Genomic DNA, 18,406 nt, shown 5'->3' with positions numbered 1-18,406 from the left:
CGGCTGACTCTAGCAAGGGGCAGTGTGCTTTGGAAAACAGCTAAAGAGACAGGAGGAACCAACGTTTCTAGCCTCCTAAAGAGAAACATTTTGCAACTATCCCCAATAATGTAGAAAAGAAGTCATCACCTTTCTGAAGGCAACTTTTTTTTTTATATGCACAGCACGTCCCATGCAAGAAGGTTAGGAGATGCCTAAGCAGCACACTCATCCAAGCAGTTAGCCCATACCTGTAGCTTTACACCTCCCTCTCTGGACTATGTCTTCACTCTAAAAACCAAGGGAAAAAACACATGTAAGTGGGCCATGCCTGTACTTCTCAAACCTGCAGACAGACACAGATATTTGTTCCAAATAAAAGCCCGTCACCAAGGCAGCAGGCACAAAAGCAAACAAAAAACCAAAGAACCCCTCCCTTTCCCATTTCTAATGTACCTTAAAGATAAAATCCATTTACTATCTCAAAGTTAATTTTAAGACACCATCAACTGAAAAGATGGGGAACTGAAGTACTTAAAGAGTTAAACAAGAGGCTTACCCCTGAATGACACAACAAACAGCAAAATAATGACTACAATTTATGAAGTGCATTGAGCTCGCCAAAACAGTAATGTGCCTCTCGACAAAAGACTCAGAAACGCCAAGGCCTGTGTAACTTTTTTTTTTTTTTTTTAGCAACTAACGCATCATGTCATTACTGTGGAGAGGCCACACTATTTCGCCAAAGCCACTTTCCCGAATCAGGAGGTGCCGGGCATGAAGCCCGGCAAAGGCAACCACATTCCTGCCTCTGTAAGTGCATCTGGGTAGCCCTGGGTCAGTGGTGAACCACTGACACCAACAAATTCAGAAGACAGGGAAGCTAATTGAAGGTAAAAGCAAAGAGAACAACCACAAAACCAATTTGTTTTATTTTAAGCATCATCAAACAATTTTGCAAGTAAAGATTGATTCTATTAAGCCCTCCAAATGCCTACAAATTTCCACTTACCACTCCTGCCAGGGGACCCTGTCTGGCCCTACCTATAAGCATGGACCTGCTCAAAGTCACTGAGGACAATGTCGACATTGGAAAGCAAGAATCATGGCAGAAATAAAGACCCAGCGCTAAGTAACGAACCACCACTCAGCCTCCCCGAGACAAACTGGCTTCTCCACTGGCATAAAACAGGTACTAGGGAATTTTGATTTATTTTTCATATGGACCTAGTTTCTAATTGTCGTATTGAACCCGTGACATTCCAATGACTTTAAAGTACATACTATTAACAAATAACTTGCAAAAGTATTTACATGGACCCAATCTCTATCTTCAAAAATTCCTCTATTTTATTCCCAATTCGTCAATGACACAGCATCCTGCTCTTCTGTGGGGACTACTCAAGGATGCACAAACTAAGGAAAATGTTCTGCTTCTGCTCTCTGAGAAGGGGATGACAACCAAAGGCTACCCACAGAGCTCATGACAAAGGGGACCCCAATCTAGGAAGTGCCAACAGCTGGAGACAGTGTGTCTGGAAAGGGCTCTGTGGGGCCCAGCGTGGAGGCCTAGCAGCGTGGAGGCCTAGCACAGGCCTATCCCTGTGCTGGGATCCCATATGGGTACCGGTTCTAATTCCGACAGCTCCACTTCCCATCCGGCTCCCTACTTGTGCCCTGGGAAAGCAGTCGAGGACAGCCCAAAGCCTTGGGACCCTGCACCAGCGTGGGAGACCCAGAAGATGCTCCTGGCTCCTGGCTTTGGATCAGCTCAGCTTCAGCCATTGTGGCCACTTGGGGAGGACAAAAGATCTTTCTCTCTGTATATCTGACTTTGCAGTAAAAATAAATAAATCTTTAGTCAGTAGTCCTGTATGCAAGAAAGTACATTCTTGGGACTGACACCAGGGCATAGTAAGTTAAGCCTCCACCTGTAGTGCCTGCATCCCCTACAGATACTGGAGCCCCAGCAACTCCATTTCTGATTCGGGAAAGCAGCGGAAGACAGTCAAGTCCTTGGGTACTTGTCCCCACATTGGAGATCCCGAAAAAATTCCTGCCTCCTGCTTCTGACCCATCAGCAGATGGAATATCTTCCTGTCTCTCTTCTGTAACTCTTTCAAATAAAAATAAACAAATCTTTAAAAATAAAAAGAAAACAATTTTCTTCAAAAGCCTTTTTTCCACAGCTTGTTTTTCTTACATTCTGCTGCCTATTCTGTGAGAAGACAGAATGCTCTGGGGAAAAAAGGAAAGCTGGACAGAATTTTAAAGCTTTAGGTTGAGCTTTTTACATCCTTCATCGTACTTCTGTGGGAACCAAGGGCACCGACTCTCTGAGGTTGTCTGGCCTCTGTTCCCTTGGTGCTCCATAGATGTCTGCTTCTAGTAACACTATCTGCACCATTCTTTATCACCACACGAGGGTAAAAGAGCAAAGGGAGGGACCAGCATGGAGGTCTAGCCACTGCTCCACTCCCAGTACAGCTCCCTGCTAATGTACCTGGAAAGCAGCAGAGGATAGTCCACTTAGCAGAACTGGAAGAAGCTCCTGGCTTTCACCTGACCACACTTCAGCCAATGTGCCATTTGGAAAATGAACCAGTGGATAAAAGTTTCTGTGTGTGTGTGTGTAATACTTTCAAATAAATAAATCACAAGATGGGGAAGGGCACTAAGGGAGAAAAAGAGCACCAAATAGGGTGACAAGAGGGGAAAAAAAGAGGGGGGTGTGCAGCACCATGGCTTAACCAGGAAAGTTGCATAACCATTTTCACATTGCACTACTGCTCCAAGTCCCTGCTAACGCACCAGGAGAAGCAATGAAGAATGGCTCAAATGCTTGAACCCCTGACCCATGAGGGAGACATGAAAGAAGTTCCCGGATCCTGGCTCCGCGCTTACATGTGCCCAGCTCCGGCTGTTGTGGCCATTTAGGGAGTGAACCTGCAGATGGAAGAACTCTCTCAGTCTCTTCCTTTCTCTCTGTAACTTTACCTTCCAAATAAATAAATAAATCTTTAAAGGGGAGGAGCAGCACAGGTTAGCTGAGGGAATCAACAGTAATAGTTATCTTTAAAATGTTAAGATGCTGGGCCCGGCGGCATGGTCTAGCGGCTAAAGTCCTCGCCTTGAAAGCCCCGGGATCCCATATGGGCGCCGGTTCTAATCCCGGCAGCTCCACTTCCCATCCAGCTCCCTGCTTGTGACCTGGGAAAGCAGTTGAGGACGGCCCAATGCTTTGGGACACTGCACCCGCGTGGGAGACCCGGAAGAGGTTCCAGGTTCCCGGCATCGGATCGGCGCGCATCGGCCCGTTGCGGCTCACTTGGGGAGTGAATCATCGGACGGAAGATCTTCCTCTCTGTCTCTCCTCCTCTGTGTATATCTGGCTGTAATAAAATGAATAAATCTTTAAAAAAAAAAAAAAATGTTAAGATGCTAAGGAGCGGTACACTCTCTTCCACCTTACTCCCCTCTCAGAAACAGGCAGAACAGAAACATTTACCCAATCACCTTCCCTCACCTCTGATCCTCTCCATCCTAATCAGAGGCCCACATGGGTCTGCAGCCTTCTCACCTTCGTAATAAACATTAAAGTAAAATCTAAATTAATAAAAAATATTAACACGATTAACACACAATCTCATTTGAAGCTTGACTGAGGTAGCGTTGTGACACCAAGGGGCTAAACTGGAGTCACACTAGCGACCATGCTTCCACCTGTGAAGGCAGCAGATGGCCCAATGACTTGGGTCCCCAGCCTGCCACCCATGTGGGAGACCAGGATGCAGTTCCTGGTTCCTGATTTTGTCCAGGCCTAACTCTACATGATGCACAAAGTGATCATTTGAGTGAACCAGCAAATCGAAGATATCTTTGTCTCTGACTCCTCCCTTTTACTCTTTTAAGTAAATAAATAAATACCTTAGGGGAAAAAACAAACTTTAAACTGACTGATATGAACACTCAGAGATCTACATGCCTTTTTTTGAGTAAGCAAGGTAACGAGCCAGTGCATAGCTGGGCTATACCTGCTTATATTCTGAGTAACAACACACTGCCCTTCCCCAGAAGGTGGCCACTGACTCAGGAGCCACCAGCAGATCTTACATAGCGGGTACTGGCACAGATTCCAGAGACCTGCGATCTGGGCACGGTGATGCTCAGTGACCTACATAAGTCCTGAGCCCTCACACAGCCTAGGCCTCATCAGCAAGCCTCATCCGTATTAGCAATTACTAGTAAATGATTTCAATAATTCCTTGAATAATTTTGATAAAGCAGGAAGCTAATGAAGAATTTAACAACTATAAAGGTTTTCAAATGTTTCCCCCTCCCTGGCTTAAGTTTACTGACCAATTTTGGAAGAGGAAAGCATTAGTATTTTTCTCCTAAACATGAAAGTGAAGCCACTGAGGTTGACAAACAACAGAGGGCCAGGCAGGTTCCAAATAATTCTATCTCCTGGACTTCGGAGACCTTCCTAAGGACTCTTGGGAAACCAAACTAGCCAGAACAATTCTAAACAGTAAATAATTCAGATTTTATGTCTGGCTTTGAAATGAAGTGTTTCTTACACAGCAGAGTTTTCATCTTTAGAATCAATGAGTTTAAGCCTCCAGTGATAATAACGGTGCACCCTCAAATGGATGGGATATGGTATTCAAAGTTTATGAAACCTTGGCAACTCCAAGGAAGGGAAAATGTGCCCAAGACTTGCAAAGTGGCAATAAATAACAGCTAACACCGATACGCATTTACTAGATGCTTCTAGGCACCTCGTATATTATAAATACATACTTTTTAAAATATTTACTTATTTGGTTTAGAAGGCACAATGACAGAGAGAGAGAGAGAGAGGGAGGGAGAGAGAGAGAGAGCCACAACAGCTACAGTGGCCCAAGCTAAAGTCAGGAGCCAAGAGTACCACTTGAATTTCCCTCATGGACCACAGGGCACTTGAGGGAGCAACAGAAAACCTCCGCTGACACTCTGAAACGGGATGATGGAGTCACAAGGGGCAGGGATAACACACTGTCAATGAGGCCAGCCAGGACAATTTTTCTGTGGCTCATCTTGCAACTTTGCAACTGCTACAAGAACTTCAAGTAACATGCTTAAGTGTAGTGAAAAGATCCTACTGTTACTTGGTAAATGTGTGGCTTAAGAGCAAGCTAATCCTCAGCTCAAGGTGTAAATTTCCTCACTTGCACCTTGCAAAAGGACTTAAATCACTTATCATCAAAAGGCACTTACCATCAAAATGCCCAAAATACAACAAGCCACTTTTAACTAGACAGGAAAAGGATCGGGCAATAGAAACGACTTTGGGAAAGTGTACTGCACGACTGCTGCCTTTTAGAGCTGGCTTACAACACTCCTGATTCCTTTTTTGCTGGTAGGGATGACTCAATAAGAAGGCTGGCCTTTGCTTTGGAATACTCCATTTCACCCCTGTTCACACTTCAGAAAGCTCAATAATTAGATAAAACAATCTAATGAGTAACTTCTCCAGCGGCCAGTTCATCATATGTAAAACTTCCCCAAGGACAGACACTAGCATTCTGCAGTGTGTGCTCAGAGCACCTCTTCTCTACAGGGAATCCAGAGCATGGGAAGCACAGTGGCATCGGATGCTAATCTAATGCTAATCTGGGCACACATGTCACAACCAATAACAGGCAGGCTCCACCCCAGAGGCTAAACACATGTGTAAACACACTCAGCAAAGATAAGTGAAATCAAGGCCATGAATATTCCCAGGGAAACTAACCATTAATAAGATGGCATTGCTTATGTGTGAAATGGAGATAAACTGGTATAGGAAAGCACAAAATAAACGCCCTCTGTCTAGTGCCAGCATATCCACAGGTCCAGTACAGCATCAGGTCTGGTTTGGACTTGTCTTCATCAGCAAGGACAAGACTTTTAACTTTCTCCGTATGATACAAAAACTCTTCTTTCTTGTGGCGCTGCTCTGTGGCTACTCAGCTGGTCTCTCCCTCTGATTCAGGTTCAGCCGGGAGCTTCTCATTGTTTACTGACTATATGAGTCATCTAAGTGTGTCCTCTTCATGACCCTAGTAGAGACATTTATAAACAGATCTCAACCTCATCTCCACACTCGCCAGTATGGTCATCCTTTCTGTACTGGCAATGATCTTTTCCACCAGCTTAAAAAATAAAATGAAATTAAATTGGTTAAAAAAATAACAAACTTCACCATTTTTAAGTGTACAGTTCAGTATTGCTAAACAGATTGTTATATGATGTGGCAACGACAGTGAAAACTTTCATCAGTTTGTTTTTTTGGATTTATTCAATTTTATTGTAAAGTCAGATATACAAAGAGGAGAGACAAAGAGGAAGATCCTCCATCCAATGATTGACTCCCCAAGTGAGCGCAACAGTCGGTGCTGTGCCAATTCAAAGCCAGGAGCCAGGAACTTCCTCCAGGTCTCCCACACTGGTGCAGGGTCCCAAGGATTTGGGCTGTCCTCAACTGCTTTCCCAGGCCACAAGCAGGGAACTGGATAGGAAGTGGAGCTGCCAGGATTAGAACCAGCGCCCAAATGGGATCCCATATGGGATCCCAGCATGTTCAAGGCGAGGACTTTAGCCACTAGGCCACACCGCCGGGCCCACTTGCATCAGTTTTTATAACCTGGCACCCTCAGATCTCCTGGCAACTAGAGGTGGTCTATGAACTCTACTATTTAGCAAGAGACTGTGGGCCGGCGTGGTAGCCTAGCAGCTAAAGTCCTTCCCTTGCATGCGTCAGGATCCCATATGGGCACCAGCTCATATCCTGGAGGACCCACTTCCCATCCAGCTCTCTGTTTGTGGCCTGGGAAAGCAGTCGAGGACGGCCCAAAGCCTTGGGACCCCGCACCCACGTGGGAGACCTGAAAGAAGTTCCTGGCACCTAGCTTTGGATCAGCTCAGTCACTTGGAGGGTGAATCAGCGGACAGAAGATCTTCCTGTTTGTCTCTCCTTCAGCATATCTATCCAATAAAAATAAAATAAATAAAATAAAATAAAATAAATCTTAAAAAAGAAAAAAAGTAAACTAAAGCATGAGCATTTGGTTTAAAAAAACAAGAGACTGTGAAGATGGGCCTGGAAGGTTTCTTGAAGAGAAAGTCTCAGGGGCTCACGACCTTTTCGACAATGGCTTCCTCCAACTTGCTACTCTCACAAAGGTTTCCAGCAACGAGGGCTGGGCCAGGATGAAGCCAGGAACGTCTTTCAGTTCTTCCATGTGGGTACAGGGACCCAAAGACTGCTCCACTTCCATTCCAGTTCCCTGTTAATGTGCCTGGGAAAGCAGCAGCAAATCGCTCAAGTATTTGGACTTCAGCCACCCATCTGGGAGACCAGGATAAAATTCCAGGCTCCTGGCTCATTTGGAGGAGTCATTCACAGGATGAGGAATACAACTCGATCTTTCATATATATAAACAAATCTTCTTCTATAACACATATTAAAAATACAGAAACACTGGAGCTCGGCGGCATGGCCTGGTGGCTAAGGTCCTCGCCTTGATCCCATGTGGCCGCTGGTTCTAGTCCCGGCAGCTCCACTTCCTCTCTGTCTCTCCTCCTCTCAGTGTATCTGACTTTGTAATAAAAATAAAATAAATCTTAAAAAAAAAATACAGAAACACGGGCCCGGCGGTGTGGCCTAGCGGCTAAAGTCCTCGCCTTGAAAGCCCCGGGACACCATATGGGCGCCGGTTCTAATCCCAGCAGCTCCACTTCCCATCCAGCTCCCTGCTTGTGGCCTGGGAAAGCAGTTGAGGACGGCCCAATGCATTGGGACCCTGCACCCGCGTGGGAGACCCGGAAGAGGTTCCAGGTTCCCGGCTTCGGATCGGCACAGCACCGGCCGTTGCGGCTCACTTGGGGAGTGAATCATCGGATGGAAGATCTTCCTCTCTGTCTCTCCTCCTCTCTGTATATCCGGCTTTCCAATAATAATAAATATTTTAAAAAAAAATACAGAAACACTGATAAAAATACATTCAATGTAGTATGTATTTCTACTTCCAGACAAAGATGGACTTACAATGAAACTGTTCACTATATCCTGACAATAGGATGCTGGACTCTCTGCCATTGTCCATGCCCGCAATGATGGACATATGACTGTATGAAGAACTATATTTTAGTAATGATATAGAGGAACTAGGTGGGGGAAGGGAATTGGGGAGGGGATAAGGGAAATGCCAGGAGCCTATGAAACTGTATCATAAAATGATAATAATAATAATAAAACGTAAAAAAATACAAAAAAAATAAAAAGACATGTTAAAAATCTTTTCTGTGGGCCCACTGTGATGGTCTAATAGCTACATCCTTGCCTTGCAAAGCGCTGGGATCCTAGATGGGCACCAGTTTGTATCCCGGCTGCTCTACCCCTGCTTATGCCCTGGGAAAGCAGCAGAGAATGGTCCAAAGCCTGGGGACCCTGCACCTGTGGGAGACCTGAAGAAGTTCCTGGAGCTGGATCAGCTCAGCTCTGGCCATTGCAGCCACTTGGTAAGTTAACCAGCAGACAGAAAATCATTCTCTGCAAATCTGCCTTTCTAACAAAAATAAACAAATCTTTTAAGACAAAATCTCTTCTGGGCCTGATGTGATGGTTCAATCAGCTAAACCCTCATCTTACGAATGCTGGAGTCCCATGTAGGTGCTGGTTCATGTCCTGTTTCACTTCCCATCCAGCTCCCTGCTTATGGCCAGCAAAGGCAGGGAAAGATAGCTCAAAGACTTGGGGCAATACACCCATGTGAGAGACCTGAAGAAGCTCCTGGCTTCTGGCTTCAGATTGGCTCAGCTCTGGCTGTTGCAGCCACTTGGGGAATGAATCAGCGGAGTTAAGATCTTTCTCTTTGTCTCTCCTCTCTGTAACTTTGATCTTCCTTTCCAATAAAAATAAATCTTTCCAAAAATCTCTCTACTTCTTCTCTTAATTCCCATCCTTTCAAAATGATTCTTTCCTCCCTACACAGCATTCCTACTAGAGTGGGGTGTGTGTCATTCTCTCTACAACTCCTTTTGTTTCCCTCCCATGACAGCTATCAGTAACATCCAACAGCAGTCCACACATGGTAGCTAAGCTTTTCCTCTGGGCAAAATTACGAATGGTACTAAGTAACTTTCTAGTTTGCAACACTCCCAATACACTGGTGCTAAATATTTGCCCTGTTGTTTCTACCTTCGGAGTCATATGGAACACAGCCAGAGGGGCAAATGTTTCCTGCCCCACTGCAGTGGGGAAGCAGTAGGGTCTCTGACAGGTTGGACTAAATACAGACACTGCAACCCCAGGAATCCAAACACAAGGACTCAGCGACTCAACTTTTCCATGAGCTTCTTGTATCACTCGCGCAAATCTCGCACGTTCTAAGGCCACCAAACCTCCTGACTTTCACTGCCCTGCCATAAGGCCAGATTTGTCTCATCCCGTGAGTCACTGCAGCTCCTCCCTTCAAACGCATTTTGATTTCAGCCCACTTGTGAGGCTCATCAGGGCTGCACCATATGCTAGCACCATGTAGGCAGAATGTGATTAATTTTTTCTAAAACACTCTCAGAGTTACTTTTAAAATTACTTTGTAATTTTGATGTCTCTAAAGAGTCATTATAATAGATGATCTTTTGGAAGTGATTCCATAATGACTTCCCTGAGCATTTGTAGGGATTCTTTAGCATTTCTACTCCCATTGTTCAGATGAGGAAAACAAAGCAAAGAAAATGGATTTAACTGACCTGGGTCACAACCAGCCACTCAAAGTTGAGCTTTCTTGTCAAAATAACTTCATAAAATCTTTTTTTTTTTAACTTAGGAAATGGAAATATAACCTTGTTTCTTAATTTAAGGTGATCAATAAACTTTGAGATAGTAATAACTACCTGAAATTCACAGGTTCATACTGTTATCTGCATGGTCTCATGAAATCCACCCAACTGACTTTCTAAGAGGCTGAATGTGCAAGGACCACAGATGTTCTAACTGGAAGACAACACAGTGACACTAGTACTCGGAGAAGGAAATGGACATGAACTGTAGATTCCACGACCATTACCAAATTCCCCCAAAAGGGGGGGGGAGGAGTTCCTACCTCCTCTGGACAACACACCTCTTCTCTGGCTCTAATGGTTACAGGGTTGATAGCTGCTCATTTCAGGGTTTCTTTTGTTTTTTTTAAGATTTATTTATTTTTATTACAAAGTCAGATAGGCAGAGAGGAAGATCTTCTGTCCGATGAAGATCTTCACTCCCCAAGTGAACCGCAACAGCCAGTGCTGCGTTGATCCAAAGCCGGGAACCTGGAACCTCTTGTGGATCTCCGACGCGGGTGCAGGGTCCCAAAGCTTTGGGCCATGCTCGACTGCTTTCCCAGGCCACAAGCAGGGAACTGGATGGGAAAGCAGGGCCGCCGGGATTAGAACCGGCGCCCATATGGGATCCTGGCGCATTCAAGGCGAGGACTTCAGCCACTAGGCCACGCCGCCAGGCCCATTTCAGGGTTTAAGTTTCCTGGCTATTTCATCCCTACATCCATTCCTGTAATTAACTGTGTAGGGTGGTACCTCTGATTGCTATTATATTATTAAGCCCCCAATAATATTTTTCAAAGTACAGTATCACAAAACAGAAAAAGTAATTATAAATAACTGATCAATATGTATAGTTGGACATGCCCTATGAATTCAGCAATTCTAAAAATGATGCTTATAAATCAAATCCTAAGTAACACAGAATATATGAAGAATCTGAGTTTAGGGAGCTGGCATTGTGGCGCAGCACATAAGCTACCGCTCTCAGTGCCATCAATGCACACAGGCACTGGTTCAAGTCCTGACTGCTTCACTTCCAATCTAGCTTTCCTTCTTGGCCTTAAAGTTTTCACACGGAAACAGCTATTGTGCAGGCAAACCAGCAGCATACTGTATGTGAGCTAGTAATTACATCAGCTTAAGCAATTACAGCAACTCAAATGGCACTTGCGCAGCTTTAACTGCAAGCCTTATGGCTGGCCCATTTACAAAGTCTGGGCTAGTTTCAATCACCTGCGTATTCATGCATAGGTTGTCTCCAATCAACCTTTCCTGCCAAAGCAAAGCACAACAGTAGCTGGATTCCAGGCAGGAAAGCAAGGGACAGACAAGGTGGGAGAATACGCCAAAGGAAGTCCTATAAATACAACTTTTGGCACAGTATCTCACAAAGGAATCAAAATGGCTTTCAGGCTTCAACAGAAACACTCTACAGTCCTGCCATTATCTCACCTGATGGCTCTAGGACACAGAAGCACCTTGTTTTTCACACTGCATCCTTCTCTGCCTTACCCCATCTAAGGCAGCTTTAGTTTCTGCAGCCTTTATCATCCCAACACAGCACCAAACACAACAACACCCTCTCACTGAGCTCATGCCACCTCTTAGGCACACAACAATCCTTCCACAAAGCCGAGCAGCCAACTTTTACCATCTCCAACACCCTTGACCAAGCAGCCAAGATCCCTGCATGTACCATCTGCCCCTACCTTACCTTCAAACCTGGGCACTGAAGCAAGATGCTTCCATATGGTCTTATCTCAGGGGGCTTATCTTTTCCTGTTCTCTTGAAATGCAACAAACTTTATTCAATCTCTTTCGGTTCTTAATTCAAGAAACCACAAAATTACCTCCTTTTGTAGAGACCCTTCCTGAGACAGGCTATACGCCAGAAAGTACAAAAGCCCATATGTAGCTCTGCTTCAGCCAATCAGAGGGGAGCTCAGCTACGCTGAACAAATTTTCACTATCTCTTTAGACATTATCCCTTTTTAAACTGTGACTCCAACAATTATTATGCTCCAACGGTGCTTCAAAAGTATTTTTCATATTTAATCACCCCTATCAATGATCTGTAGCACCTCCTTCACATCACTTCTTAAAAAAAAAAAAAATCCTAAATATTCCGAAAAACCAAACTTGTCAGCGTTTTGACTATATCTGCACAAAAACAAGCTCACAGAAAATGAAAATTCTTACCAATCAAAACAGCACATACTTTTCATCTTGAAAGACAGATACAATTCTCCCCTCATGTGCTGGTTTACTCCCCAAATGCAACAGCTTATATGTAAATGTGTACTCATTTCCTTGAAAGGCAAACAGAGGTACAGCGACCTTTCATCCGTGAGTTCACACTGCAAAGGCCCACAACAGCTAGGACTGGGTCATCCCCGCTGCCTCCCGGGGGCACAGCAACCAAAGCCAGATGGAAAGCAAAGCCAGGACTGGATCCAGACCTTCCATGATGGTATGTAGTCATCAGATTTTTCTTATTTTTTTTTTTATTTTTAAAATTTTATTGGAAAGGCAGATCAGACTTGCGAAGAAATCTTGCATTCACAGGTTCAGTCTCCAAATGGCCACAAATGCTGGGTCCCCCATGCAGCTGCAATCACAAGGCTGTGGGCCTTCCCCTACTGCTTTCCCAGGCCACAAGCAGGGAGCGGATGGGAAGTGGAGCATCCAGGACATGAACAGGTGCCCATTAGTGATCTCAGCACTTGCAAGGCAAGGGTTTAGTCATTGAGCAATCATGCCAGGCACCCATCCCCAGTCAATACCTTCACCAAAACTCTCACTCCCAGCATGCACCTTTATTTTTTTTTAAGATTTCATTATTATTATCCTTTCAAAAGCAGATTTATAGAGAGAAGGAGAGACAAAGTGATATCTTTCATCTGTTGGTTCACTCCCAGAATGGCCAAAATGGTTGATTGGAGATGAACTGATCTGAGACCAGGAGCCAGGAGCCTCTCCCCAGGATTCCCGTATGGGTGGCAGGGGTTCCAAAGACCTGGGCTATCCTCTACTGCTACCAGGCCACACACAAGCAGGGAGCCAACAGGAATAGAAGCAGTGCCTATATGAATCCCGGGTGTGCAAGGCAAGGACTTTAGCCACTAGGCTACTATGCCAGGCCCATCGACTGCTCTCTAAGTCCAGTTTCACCACTTAGCAGCCAAGTAACTATGTAACAACTGTTGGACTTTGTAACTCTGCTTCCTCATACAGGAAATAATTACAGAAGCAGTAGTAGCCTACAGGGTCTATGTTGGAGTTATATGTGTAAAGCACTTTTTTTTTTAAGATTTATTTATTTTTTATTGCAAAGTCAGATATACAGAGAGGAGGAGAGACAGAGAGGAAGATCTTCCATCCGATGATTCACTCCCCAAGTGAGCCGCAACGGGCCGGTACTGCGCCGATCCAAAGCTGGGAACCAGGAACCTCTTCCAGGTCTCCCATGCAGGTGCAGGGTCCCAATGCATTGGGCCGTCCTCGACTGCTTTCCCAGGCCAGAAGCAGGGAGCTGGATGGGAAGTGGAGCTGCCTGGATTTAACCGGCGCCCTATAGGTTTCTGGTGTGTTCAAGGCGAGGACTTTAGCCGCTAGGCCATGCTGCCGGGCCCATGTAAAGCATTTAAAATAGGGTCTGACACACAGGAAATACTTTTATTCTGGATACTAAGGCTGATGCCTACCTATGATGTGAGAGAATACCAAAAAGTTTCAGTTAGGCCCAATGCGGTGGCTTAGCAGCTGAAGTCCTCGCCTTGAAAGTGCCAGGATCCTATATGGGTGCCGGTTCTAATCTCAGGTTCTAATCCCGGCGGCCCTGCTTTCCCATCCAGCTCCCTGCTTGTGGCCTGGGAAAGCAGTCGAGCATGGCCCAAAGTCTTGGAACCATGCACCCACGTAGGAGACCTGGAGGAAGTTCCTGGATCCTAGCTTCGGAACGGTGTAGTTTTGGCTGTTGCGGTTCACTTAAGGAGTGAATCATTGGACAGAAGATACTTCTCTGTCTTTCCTCCTCTCTGTATATCTGATTTTGTAATAAAAATAAATAAATCTTTTTTAAAAAGCTTCTGTCTTTGTTGCAGCTCACTTGGGGAGTGAATCATCGGACGGAAGATCTTCCTTTCTGTCTCTCCTCCTCTCTGTATATCTGACTTTGTAATAGAATAAATAAACCTTAAAAAAAAAGAAATATAATTATCTTGTCAAAGACAGAAACTTTTTTCTTTTCACTCCCCAAGTGTGCTGCAACGGCCGGTGCACGCCGATCTGAAGCCGGGAACCAGGAACCTCTTCCGGGTTTCCCACGTGGGTGCAGGGTCCCAATGCATTAGGCCATCCTCAACTGCTTTCCCAGGCCACAAGCAGGGAGCTGGATGGAAAGTGCAGCCGCCAGGACCAGAACCGGTGCCCATATGGGATCCCAGGGCGAGGATTTTAGCTGCTAGGCCATGCCGCCAGCCCCAAGATAATTATATTTCTTCAACATGGAGCACCTATTCTGCTAGGAAGAGGTGAAAGTAAGTACCAGGCTGCCAGAACGTCAGCTTCCAAATGGCCCTGCCGGTATTAGTCCAAGTTCCATCTGCTGGTTCATTCCCCTACTAGCCAGGGAGTTGGACCAATCCAAGTCAGGAACCTAGAACTCCGTCCAGGTCTCCCAGTCCTTGAACCACCTTTAACTGTTTTTCCTAATGTATTAGCAGGAAGACTGATCAGGCATTTGGACCAGCACTGACATGGAAGTTGGCATTGCAGGTGGTAGCTTAGCTATGCCAAAACACTGGCCCCCAGCAAAAGTCTTCATTGAGAAATACTGATCCACTCACTACAGAAGTACTTACTTATTCATAAAAATTTATTTCAGGGCCTAGTATGTTGGCACACTGGTTAAGGTCCTCGTCTTGTGCACCCCAGAATCCCCTATGGTCGCTGATTCTGATCCTGGCGGCCATGCTTCCCATTCAGCTCCCTGCTTGTGGCATGGGACAGCAGTTGAAGACGGCCCAAATCCTTGGGAACCTGCACCGGCGTGGGAGACACAGAAGAGCTCCTGGCTCCTGGCTTCGGATTGGCTGAGCTCCAGCCATTGCGTTCACTTGCGGAGTGAACCATCAGAAGGAAGATCTTCCTCTCTGTTTCTCCTTCTCTAAGTATATGCGCCTTTCCAGCAAAAATAAATAAATCTTAAAAAAAATTTATTTCACCTACACAACAAAAAAGGGCTTCTGGAAGCTTTCAAATGGATACAATGGAAAAATACAAACTAATGAGACAAAGAAAACTATTAATTTTTTTAAAGATTTTATTGTTATTGGAAAGCCGGATATACAGAGAGGAGGAGAGACAGAGAGGAAGATCTTCCATCCGATGTTTCACTCCCCAAGTGAGCCGCAACGGGTCGGTGCGTGCCAATACGATGCCGGGAACCAGGAACCTCTTTCAGGTCTCTCACGTGGGAGCAGGGTCCCAAAGCTTTGAGCCGTCCTCGACTGCTTTCCCAGGCCACAAGCAGGGAGCTGGATGGGAAGTGGAGCTGCCTGGATTAGAACCGGCGCCCATATGGGATCCAGGGGCTTTCAAGGCGAGGACTTTAGCCGCTAGGCCATGCCGCCGGGCCCGAAAACTATTAATTTTAAAAAAGGTTGGGGCTGAGGTTGTGGCACAGAAGGAAAAGCTGCTGCTGCATGCGGCACCAAGATCTCAGGAGAACTGAATTTGTGTCCCAGCTACTCTCCTTTTGATCCAGCTCCCTTCTAATGCCTGGAATAAGCAGCAGAAAACGGGGTCCTGGATGAAGCCCCTGGCTTTCAGCCTAGCAGCCATCTGGGGAGTGAACCACTTGATGGATCATCTTTGTCTCTCTCTGTCTTTGTGTGTGTGTAGTGCACCAACTTTCAAGCAAATAAATAAAAATTTCTTGGGCCTGATGGCATGGCCTAGTGAGTAAAGTCCTCGCCTTGAACCCATCAGGATCCTATATGGACGCCTATTCTAATCCCAGCAGCTCCACTTCCCATCCAGCTCCCTGCTTGTGGCCTGGGAAAGCAGTCGAGGACGGCCCAAAGCCTTGGGACCCTGCACATGTGTGGGAAACCTGGAAGAAATCACTCGCTCCTGGCTTTGGATCAGCACAGCACCGACCATTGCGCTCACTTGGGGAGTGAATCATCGGATGGGAGATATGTCTCTCTGTACATCTCCTCCTCTCTGTATATCTGACTTTCTAATAAAAATAAAGTAGATCTTTCAAAAATTTTTAAGGCCAAGAACAAAGGCAACACTGGAATGTAGATGTGCTAATAACCACAGTGTCATTTTATTGAGGCTGAGCTAAAACTCAACAAGCTGCCACAGGCTTTGTTTTCCTAAGACATCCCCTACACACTGGTACTCAGTAGGTGATAATATAAACGGGAAACCAGTAGGGCAGTAGGACGTGACAGGCACTAAGATGTGCCAAGAAGTAGCAGGTGATGCTTTAGGAAATCAGCAGCTGGGCAGGGCTGGCGGGAGGCTCACGTCAGCGCCAGGCCCCAGGCCCACAGAACACACGCCAACTGACGCCAACCACAGCAAGCAGCAGAACAAGTCCTCAGGTGGCTCTGAGCTGGAGCACACCAGCCAAGGGTCACAGAGAACTCTGCTGCCACACCACACAGCCCCAGCCAGCACGTGCCCAAACGCAGGTGCTTCTCCCTTGTTGAGAGCTCTTCCGTCCTCAGCCATGAACATGTGCAGAGAACTGTCTCATGCCCGCTCAGCTGACAAATTCTATTCCCAACTCTGCATGCTTATGACTCACAGGGGAATGGGGGAAGGGAGTAAAAGGAAACTGTAAACACATTTGAATTTAGGCTTAAACTGATCATGAGTGAGGAATTCATCTCAGTTTAAATGAGGTATTTTATGTATTCTTTTAAAATGTAGTAAACAAACACAGTTTCTTTTGAAAATACAGAAATCTGTCCACAGTCATGTCCCTTACTATTCCTTAAATAGACATGACACCGAAAGTCACCCCCAGGCCTCTGAGGCTGGACGCACACAGCACTCTGACGGAGTGCAATCCCGGCAGTCCAAAGCACTGGGGCGGCCCCAGAGCCCTACTCAGCAAATGACTGGGTCAGCAGGCGTCACCCACTGCATCCCCTTCCCACCACAAAGTCAGTCCTTAAGCAAATGGAGGAATTTTACCTTTTTTGACTCAAATTTTATGTCCTGAAATGTGTGTGCCAGTAAAGGAATTCAGTTCTCCCTTCAAAACTCATCTTTGTGACCAGGAAACAAAAGGAGAGGGGGAGCAACACAAAGATCGTTTCTGATACTATTTGCCAGTTTGGCACCCTCTTCCCAAGAAGTTATTTTATTAAATAATATAAATTTTGCTTGCCTGCCTCTCCCTGAGATTCTGGAACATTCTACAATTTATAGCTGACAGACTTAAATACTGCAAAAATCAACAGATAAGCAGGTCACCTCTTTCACTTGAAAACCCAGAATGCACAGACAGACAGATGGACGCATGTAAGAACAAAAACTGCGTGTCCTGAGCAGGCCTGAGCCAGTGTGGGTGCGCAGGGCGTGAGCACAGGGCAGCAGCCACACGGCCTAGCTAGTGGGCTGCTCCTGCTGTCACTGTACAAATATAGAAAGCTGAAAAGTGGGACAGCAGCTTCAGCAGAACAGACTCTGCTCAGTGCTGGGAGAGGCAGGAGCAGGGCAGAGAACAGCCTTATCCATACATGGCTGCTGAGAGGGCCCTGAGCAATACTCAACCCTGACACATGCGTTCTGCTCACGTGCTCTGGATAAAAAGCAGAAACACACGGGCTGCTGCTACCTGAAGTACATCTGAGAGATTCTATTTTAGTCAAGGAGCCTGCCAATAATATCAGTCATTAACACCAAGACTCCTTCAGCAAATGGCGAATGGAAAACACAGTGAAAAGCTTCACTCAAGCAGTTCACAGGATGAACGCTGGCTGAGGCTCAACGCCAGGCCCCGGGCAGCTTGCACGAGAAGGTCTCATTCGAACACTCACCCCAAGACTACATTTTGAAGTCTTTTAGTTTTCAGGGTGGCACAGAGAAAATAAATTTTAAAAACCCATTCCCCAGGATGTTGGCTTGTGTAATCAGGAGTTAAATACTCATGCCCCCAAAATTTTTTTACTTAGAGTAACTCATTCAGAATCATCTCAATGTGAAGCGTGTGAAAAGCTTAATTTTCGGGCCCGGCGGCGTGGCCTGGCGGCTAAAGTCCTCGCCTTGAGGACTTTAGCTTTGGGACCCTGCACCCGCGTGGGAGACCCGGAAGAGGTTCCTGGTTCTCGGCATCGGATCGGCGCGCACCGGCCCATTGCGGCTCACTTGGGGAGTGAAACATCAGATGGAAGATCTTCCTCTCTGTCTCTCCTCTCTGTATATCTGGCTTTCCAATAATAATAAAATCTTAAAAAAAAAAAAAAAGAAAGAAAAGCTTAATTTTCGACCAGAGAGAACTCGTCAAAGATAAAAATGCTGACTGGCTCCCATGATTCAGCTCTGCAATGTGCC

At 45.8% G+C, this 18,406-nt stretch overlaps 1 protein-coding gene across 16 annotated transcripts in view; it reads right to left on the bottom strand.

Annotated features, from left to right (window-relative positions):
• The window catches only part of CELF1 (CUGBP Elav-like family member 1), a 91,136-nt gene that overhangs the window by 42,105 nt on the left and 30,625 nt on the right, over positions 1-18,406 (bottom strand). For 12 of the 16 annotated variants that reach the window (XM_058663034.1, XM_058663038.1, XM_058663041.1 and 9 more), the window contains exon 2: positions 231-270. The exons of the other annotated variants lie outside the window; for them this stretch is intronic. The gene's annotated coding sequence lies outside the window, so the exon portion shown is untranslated. The remainder of the gene's footprint in view (positions 1-230; positions 271-18,406) is intronic. 16 annotated transcript variants of the gene reach the window in all.

Source organism: Ochotona princeps, chromosome 4, assembly GCF_030435755.1.
Source record: "Ochotona princeps isolate mOchPri1 chromosome 4, mOchPri1.hap1, whole genome shotgun sequence".
Lineage (NCBI taxonomy): Eukaryota > Metazoa > Chordata > Mammalia > Lagomorpha > Ochotonidae > Ochotona > Ochotona princeps.
This window is presented reverse-complemented; position numbering and strand designations above follow the sequence as displayed.